This window comes from Hylobates moloch, unplaced genomic scaffold (genome assembly GCF_009828535.3).
Source record: "Hylobates moloch isolate HMO894 unplaced genomic scaffold, HMol_V3 SCAFFOLD_6, whole genome shotgun sequence".
NCBI classification, from domain to species: domain Eukaryota; kingdom Metazoa; phylum Chordata; class Mammalia; order Primates; family Hylobatidae; genus Hylobates; species Hylobates moloch.
Genome location: NW_026652281.1, coordinates 110994843 through 111003688, shown reverse-complemented (window position 1 = coordinate 111003688; position 8846 = coordinate 110994843). Strand labels below are relative to the sequence as shown.

The 8846-nt window shown below is 50.2% G+C and overlaps 1 non-coding gene across 1 annotated transcript; it reads left to right on the top strand.

The window, feature by feature from the left end:
* The first annotated feature begins 557 nt into the window (after positions 1-557).
* Positions 558-657, top strand: LOC116472117 (small nucleolar RNA U13). The gene has a single exon (XR_004249021.1). It is a non-coding gene; the product is annotated as a small nucleolar RNA U13 (small nucleolar RNA).
* Positions 658-8846: the final 8189 nt, after the last annotated feature.

Genomic DNA, 8846 nt, shown 5'->3' with positions numbered 1-8846 from the left:
TTGTTCCAGAGCCCGGTTTACCATCTGTCTGACTCTAGGAAACTTGGGGTCCTAGCTCTTAACTCCACTGTTAAATCTGGGTCCCTGGGGAATCAACAGAGAGCCTCATCCTTAATCAGAGCTGACAATACCGGCTCTCTCCTTCTCCCATCTTGGAGATTGGAAACCTCTTGTATTGGTTGCCTGGTCATATCTAGCTGTGTGCCCACCTGGGCCTTCTGAGGCCATCTACTCCCACTAGGCCCCCTGTCTTCTGGTTCCCTGGTCCAGGGCCCAGAGTCCAATGCCAACACCACAGGAAAGCCTTGAACACTCTGAAGACTCTGCCAGTGGGAGGGTTCTTGGGGAACCCATGATGGTAGGTGGTGGGGATGAGGAAGTCCAGAGCTGGTATTTGAATTCTGTCATTGTTTTATTAAAGTTTAAAATTTAATAAAACAAAATTTATGGGAGATGTTCCAGTTCCACATGCATCATTCGACTTCCGGTTGACACAGCATGTTAGCAAGTGCACAGCCCAGCATCCCGTCTCTGGATGTCAAAAATGGTAAGGCTTGATCTTTTGTGTCTCCTAAGTGTGATGATTTAGTTTTCATACTCATGTGAGGTGTGCCTCCCTTAACCTTATTATGACATCAGCATATTACCCATCTGACGTTAAAAAAAAAAAGCTTGTGGTTGTTTGAGGATTTATAGAGATGTGGGTATGCTGGTGTCATGGTCCGTACTTGCCAGGCCTGGGAGCGAGACAGAGCCTGGATGGGACAGAGCCTCACGTCCTTGGTGCTGCTGTTGGAGGCCCCAGACTCTCAGCCCAATAAACATTTCTGCCTCCATTACAGCAGCATGTCCTTGAACCAGCTGTGGAGGATAAGCTGGGAGTGCTTACCTACCCACGGGGTAAGGAGTGGAGCAGAGCCAAGGAGGAAGCGATTGCACAGCCACGCAGCCAGATCTTGGCTTTGCTGGTTACTTGCTGTACAAGTTCCTTCTTCATCTGTAAAATGGCAATAACAAGAGACCTTCTTCCCTCATTGGGTTATAGCCAGATAGTGCCTGTGAGGTACTCTCAGTGAGCACTCAATGTGTGGTCACTTTTCATTGTAGGCTAGATGCTTGCTGGGCATTAGGTCACTGCTTCACAGAGCATGCAGTCAAAATAAGATTGGAAAGTTCACAGATATCTGAAATACTTCAAGGTGTGCTAAGTCCTGAGAGGAGCCAATAGAGTATGTGTGCCTGTGTGTGCACATGCAATCTGGGGTGACTTCTAGGAGGAGGTGATTTTTGATGTGGCCTTTACAGACGTGGGAAAGATTTCAATTAAAAGATCTAGAGAAATTTGACAAACACTACTTCAGCCAGGTGGCCAGTATAAACATCAACAATGATAAATCATGTCGATAGTATGTACTCCGGGTATGAAATGATGAAAATGGCACTTCACCTCTGTGGTTTTCCACCCATAAACCCAGTTTAATAATGGTGAGAACATCAGACAAATTCTGATAGAGGGTCATTCTATAGAACACCCAACCAGTACCCTTCAATACGGTTGAGGTCATCAAAACCCAGCAAAGCTATGAGAAAAATCTCACGGCCAAGAGGAGCCTAAGCAGATGTGACAACTAAGGGTAATTGGGATCCTGGAGAAGATCCTGGAACAAGAAAAGGACACCAGGTAAAAACTACTAAAATCTGAATAAAGTATGGACTTCAGTTAAAAAAACAACAGGAAGTAAGCTCATTTTCTCGGAAAAGGGAAGACTCAGAAGAGTTTAGCCTATGATAGTTCTAAGGGGGTCTTAACAGTGATTAACCCATTTATGCCTGAGGTTGTAATTTTCTGAATTTGAAAAATCAGAGCTTGGTGATGACCTTGAGTAGTAGGATATAAATAACTCCCACATGCTTAGCGTTCCAATAATGGAACGCTAGGCATAAATGAAGGCATTAGCCAAAGGCTGGAACTGCAGCCATCACTGATGATTGTTGATAATAATAACAGCAGTAACTAACAAGACCAAGCGAGGCTGACTACACAGGGGTCTGTTGGCCGGGGTTTGGCCTCCTTCCTGACATGCCTCTTAGTGTGTGTGTGTGGGACACACCGTTCTTTAGTTAATCTCACTGACTGCCCAGAGCAGGGCAGGGTTCCCTACCCCATGGAAGCCACACACAGCCTGGTGGCACAGGGTGTGATGAGTGTTGTGAAAAGGGGACACCGGCCTAGCCCGATGACAGATGAGGGAGGCCTCCTGGACCAGGCGATGTTCAGGGGAGCCTGCGGAGGGGAGTCAGTGAGCATGCACACCGACCTCTGTGGGACGGCAGCTCCAAGGGGCCCCCTGGCACCAGTGCTTGGTCCCTGCTCAGACCCTCCCCTCCTCAGATCCGAGCCCACCACCCAGGACAGAACATAGTCCCTCAAAGCGGCTGGGGTGACAACAGTTTTTAAAAAATCAGAGAAATGGTTACAGTTTGGCCCAGATTTCTGGGATGGACGGAGCAGCGAGACATTTGCATGAAGGCCTCGGAGGGTCTGGAGGTCTCCGCTGTCATTTATAGCTTTCCTTTTAATCACGCTTTATTTCTAAATATCTGTCTAATGTGTAATACAAGCTTAGGCTCTTGCGGCCATAGCCTCCCTTTCAGCACTGTTTCTAAAATCCCATTTACAGAGGACAAATAGCTTTTGGGTAAAAGAGTCTTCGCCTCTTCAAAGAAGCAGTTAGCCGGCTGTTCTCCCCTGACTCTGCCTATCTGTGGTTGGGGCGACAAAGTGAGATTATTTTATTTCCATTTAAACTCTCTGGGGGTCTGGCTGTCGAGGGAGGCAGCTGCTGTCTTTGTTGGCTGCTTTTCCTCCACAAAGTGCTGTGTAGATTTCTTGGGGTGGGGGAAGGGGGTAGGCAGTGGCACTGGCAGGGGGCCTGTTTTCACCCAGCTGCCCCTATCTTGGCCTGAGGAACTGTGCCCAGCATTTCTCTGAACTTCAAAGGCGCTCTCAGCAGGATATTAGCGGTCATGGCTCAGGAGGGTGTGCTTGCTGAGTCTGTGAATATTTGTGTGTATCAGTGCCCTGGGCCATGTGGTTGGCTGGATTTGTTGAGAAGCATGCTCATTCCACGAGCCAGAATTTTTGGAGTGCCAACTGCATATACCAGTCACTGGTCAAACAAAGATGCCGGGTTACCTCCCAGTTTCCTTTGGGAATGGGGAAGGATGGGGTTCTGTGGGAGCTTGGAGGAGAGGTACCTGGTTCAGCTGGGGAGGGCCTCCTGGAAGAGGTGATGTCTAAATCGAACTCTGAAGGATGAGCAGAGGTCACCCTGCTGGCACTTTCCTCCTCCAGGACAGAAGCATGGGGCACTGGGTCTGCCATGTGCAGGCCTGGCACCTTGAGAGGAATGCTATGAGATATGGGGACACACGTGGCCAGACCCATGGAACTCAAAGGACTGTGGAGATGACAGCAAGAGGCAGCTGGCACCAGGGCCCACCTGGCATGATGAAGTTGTCTTAGGCTGGGGAGGGGAGACTGGGAGTGTTTCTTATCCTCAGACCCTTGGACCAGTTGGGGAATGAAATAGCTTGGGAACAAATAGTATGTATTGTATCACTGGGCAAGGAGAACTTGACCAAGAGGTGGTTCCAGCAGGTAGCGTAGGGAATTATTTTTGTTAACTTCCTCAAGGCCCAGTGGGAGATGAGTGAGTGCCCTCATATCGAGGGTGACGTAGGGGCCAGTGACCTCTCCTGCTGGGACCCTTATCTGGGGATTGCTGGGAAATGGCATGGCCATCAGACCCACCTTCCCTTTCCAGCTGCTGCAGAAGGAGTCCACAGGTTCTTCTTGCCTCTGTTTAACCTAAAAGCTCCCTCCAGTGCCTGGGGATGCTTGGTTCCTGGCTGAGGTTTGGAGGACTTGTGGGTACCTCCTTCAGGAATGTGAGACAGGCAGGCGCCGAGGACCCCTGGCTCAGACTCTGTTAGTATGACTGAGACAAGACTGCCTCTTGACCAGGGGCTGGAAGAGTCCGGGGCATTGGTGGGAGGTTCACTGCTCTCTCAGAGAACCAGGCCCTTGAGCTGTGTGTGTGGCTCCCTGGAGGCTGGGCCAGGCACTGTGCCCATTGGTGCCCCAAAGGGGAGCCAGAGGTGGGCAGTTGGCTCACCTGGCATCCGCTGGTGCAGCAGCATCACAGGACCAGGAATTGGAAAGCTCAGTTCCTGGCTTAGGGATTTGCTGGGTTAGGTTGTCACCTAGCCTGACTTTACTTTTCTCCACCTGCTCCTTTTCCTCCTCCTGCCACAGGTTTGATGTCTGTAAAGCATAGGTAACTAAGATTATATGTGGCATTCAGTGCTTCACTAGTATAGGCTGGTGTTCAAACCTCGTGCTCCACCCTGCTCCTGAGTTCTACGAAGTTCACTTCCCCCAAATCCCTACTGGGCCTCAGAGATCCAGGAAGTGGCCAGACCGGAATACCCACTGGGACCAGCCTCTCTGGTGCTTCAGCTCTTGAAGCACAGGAAAAGAGCAAAGGATGTGAAAATGAACTCAGCAGCAAGGACCTGAAAATAGCTCCTCTGACAGTGTGAGATGGGTGGGCAGCACTAATTCTATCTGCCTGTGTTTCCTCGATTCACAGTGACCGCAAAGTGCCCTTCCTAAATAGGGCCAGATTGTTCAGGGTGGTTTTGGAGTGGGGTTAAAGCCCCTGCCAGCCTGCCCACCCCCTGCAGGAGGCTCTGTTGAACAGTGAACATAGAGGCTCTCCTGTTGGAGCTCTCTGGAGGGCTCAGGCCCCACCCTGGGGAACCAGGTATTAATTGCCTGGAGACTCTAGGTTTCTGCTCGGCAGAATCCAATATTGACAAGCCCCATAAGCTGGGAACAGTGTCTTGCCCAGATTTTGGGCCCAGTGATGGGCAGGCATTGCTGTACCCATTTTGTTGGTGGAAAGGGCTAGGTCCAGGGTTTACCTGACTCTCTTTAGGCAATACGCCGAATGACAGGCAGGGCTGAGTCTAGAACTCATTGCTATGCTCTTTCTGTATTGTCCCAAGGTGGGTCACCCAGTGGCTCCTCCTTGATTTTTCTTCTTTCCTCTCATATTCTTTTCCTTTTCTCCCATCCCCTTGAGCTGCACTGTCCAAAACAGCAGCCACTAGCCACATGTGGCCACTAAGTGCAGAAATGTGGCTAGTTCAGATTGACATGTACTGTAAGGGTAAAACCCACCCTGCAGTTTGAAGACTTAGTACAAAAAAAGAATGTAAGCTATAAGTAATTTTTTATATTCATTATATGTTGACATAATACTGTTTTAGACACATTGGGTTAAATAAAATACATTATGACAATTACTTTTTGATGTGTTTAGGAGACACTTTAAAATGACTTATGTGGCTCTGCTTCTATTTCTGCTGGGCAGTGCTACTCCTGAGCTTTCCTACTCAAAGTGTGTTCTGTGAACCAGCAGCACGGGTGTCACCTGGGAGCATGTGGGAAATGCTGAATTTCAGGTGCTACTCCAGACCTGCTGAGTCCAAACTGGCACTTTAACAGGATTCCTAGATGATTCTACAGTTCAAGAAACTCAGAGCTCAGCTGAAGCTAGATAGGATCCTGCTTGCTGTGGGCCTGAGCCCACTTGTAAAACAAGAGTCCTGCCTGGGCGCAGTGGCTCACGCCTGTAATCCCTGCACTTTGGGAGGCCGAGGTGGGTGGATCACCTGAGGTCAGGAGTTCGAGACCAGCATGGCTAACGTGGTGAAACCCCATTTCTACTAAAAATACAAAAACCTGGGCGTGGTGGCGTGCACCTGTAATCCCAGCTACTTGGGAGGCTGAGGCAGGAGAATCTGTTGAACCCAGAAGGTGGAGGTTGTAGTGAGCCAAGATCCCGCCACTGCACTCCAGCCTGGGCAACAAGAGTGAAACTCCATCTTAAAACCAAACAAACCAAACAAGATTCCTAGCCCAAAAGTCCTTCCTAGAATCCTGAGTCAGGTCAGCAGCAGGCTGAGGGCTGTGACAAAGGTTAATCCTGCTCCAACCCCCTGGCATTAGCTCTGGGGGGGAATTTTCACCTTGGGGGCTAGGAGAGGGACCTTGGGGAGGACCCCTCAGGCCTCAAGGACCATAGGTGAGGTCACAGTGACTGAGGGAACTCCCTCAGGGAAGGAAGGAGCAGTATAGGCTTGAATCTTTCAATTCAAAGACGTTCCAAAAGGAACACTGGAAAGCTTTGGGATTTGTAGTCAACCAAAACAGAGACTTACCACAATAACCCCAGCAGTGTCAAACACAACCTCGAGGTTTGCCTCAGCATGTTTGAACAGTGTTTGCCCATCCACACCCTGCCTCTGTGACTTTCCCCAAGGTGTAATTAATGACTTGTTGGGCTTGACAGATGCAAACACGTTCTCTGAGTCTCCAGGTCCCAGACGCCAGGGAAAGTGTGGAGACACAGGGGGATGGCGGCAGGACTGCCGTGTGTAGCTATCCCCAGGACACGACCTAAGCTGACTCCCCTGCCAGGGCCCTCTGCCAGGCCTGTTCTCTGAGATTTGCCCCAAGGCTTTGGCGTGGGTGTTGTTTGCTGCCAGGAGAAAGGCATTGATGCCCAGCAGCTCACAGTCACGCCGATGGCTGTGGCCGCCTTTATTCTAAAGTCATAGTCTGTTGCCATGCCTCAAGTCTTTGTCCCCTGCCACCCGAGTTTAGGGGGTGGGATAAGGGTTTGAGATGAGGTCCCCACCTGCCAAGAATCTATTCCTAAGTAAGTTGATTCTGGTCACCTGAGTCTGACTCTCATTTGCAGATTTTGCAAAATCTGACTCTTTTTTTTTTTTGGAGATAGGGTCTCACTCTGTCACCCAGGCTCAAGTGCAAGTGATATGATCATGGCTCACCGTAGCATCGACCTCCAGGGCCCAAGCAATCCTCCTACCTTCAGCCTTTAGAGTAACTGGGACTGCAGCCATGCACTACCATGTCTAGCTAATTAATTAATTTTTTTTTTTTTTTTTTTAAAGAGACAGGGTTTCACCATGTTGCTCAGTGTGGTCTCGAACTCCTGGGCTCAAGCAATCCTCCTGCCTCGGCCTCCCGAAGTGTTCCCAGCTGAGGGGACCCTAAGAGTAAAGGCTCAGGAAGAGTTAGGGGCCCTGGGTGGAGTGCAGAAGGCCAGTGAGACAGGATGAGGGGCCCCCTGTGAAGGCCTGGGAGTGGGGAGCTGTGAGAAGGTGGACTTTATCTGGAAGGCTATAGGGGTCATTTGGGGTTATGGTATTTTAATTACGATGGGTGTATTTTCATATAAACCTGATTCTTAAAATCAAAAGCCAGTTTGTTTTTGTTTCCTCTCTGGGCTTGAAGAGCTCATTGAAAGCAGCTGGGTCAGGGCAGGGCCCCAGGCCTGCTTCTCCCTGAGAGCTCTTGGGCAGCAGCTCTGGCTGGGAGCTTTATAAAGGCAGATCCTATTTCTGTGGGTCCACTGATCCGGGGGTGGGGCCCAGGAATCTGGGTGCTCAGAACCAGGGTGAGGAAATAACCTGGTGGGTAATGGGATTTGCTTTGCCTCAGTAGTTGGGAGCTTTACAAAGACGATTTTTTTTTTTTAGGAGAAGCCGTAAGAAGGTCTGAGGAAGGGCCTTCTTTGGATTGGAAGTGAATTATTGCTACCTGGTGAAGAGAATGCTTTTGCAAATACCTATTCCGTGTTGTGCAGCCTGGGGAGGGGCTGCTTCTGAGCCCCTCCGTCCATCCCTTGCACGTCACGGTATCTGAGCCCACTGCTTTCTTCTCCGTTCGGCCAGCGGTGGAGGCTTGGCCTGGGAGAAGAGCTGCCAGATGCTGTAGGATTCTTCTCTGGTGTGTGGGAGAAGGGGAGTGAGATTAGAACCAAGGTCCAGTTGTCAGCAGAAAGGCTGCCTACACACAAAGACGGGCAAGTGGAAGATCTTAATACCGTGTGTGGTGGGCAGGATTCTGAGATGGCAGGATTCCAAGATTCCCACCCCTGGTATACATGGCCTGCAGAATGCCCCTCCCTCTGAGTGCGGTGGGACTGTGGATAGGAGGGGATATCACCTGCCCCCAGCCCCGATTAGATTATGCAGTTTAAGGCTGAAGAGACTCTCCCACTGGCTTTGCAGAAGGAAGCTACCATATTGTGGAGGGGCGGGGGGCTAGGACCTGAGACAGCCTCTAGGAGCAGAGAGTGAGCCCTGGCTGACAGCCAGCAAGAAAGCAGAGCCCTCAGTCCTACAGCTGCAAGGAATGGAAATCTGCCAAGAGCCTGAATGAGATGCACCTGGAAGTGGATTCTGCCCTCGTCAAGCCTCCCACTGCGACTGTGGCCCAGCTGACACTTTGACTTCAGCCTCGTGAGCCCCTGAGCAGAGAATTTAGTCACGCCTGGACTTCTGACCTACAGAATGGTGAGATGATTAATGGGTGTTGTTTTAAGCTGCTAAGTTTGTGGTAATTTGTTATATAGCAACGGAAATATAACAGGGAACACCTCTGAGTTTCTGGTGGTGTCTGGGCCCTTGGAAGTCAGGGCCTGCAGGGCTGTGGCCATGGTGGCTCAGTTCCCGGTGGCCAGTCTAGAGCCCTGGGCCCCCTGGCTTACCTCCCACAGAGTCCCCAGTCACATGGCAGCCTACTTTTTAGGGCCTGGCACAGCCATATTTTATTGTCGAATTAGTAGGAATAACAGCAGCATTTTAGTGGCTGATTGGGAGCCATATATTAGTGATTGTATTAATAAGTGCACAGTGACAGGAGACCAGTGAGAGTGAGAAAATGAGACACAGTATTTATCCCCAGT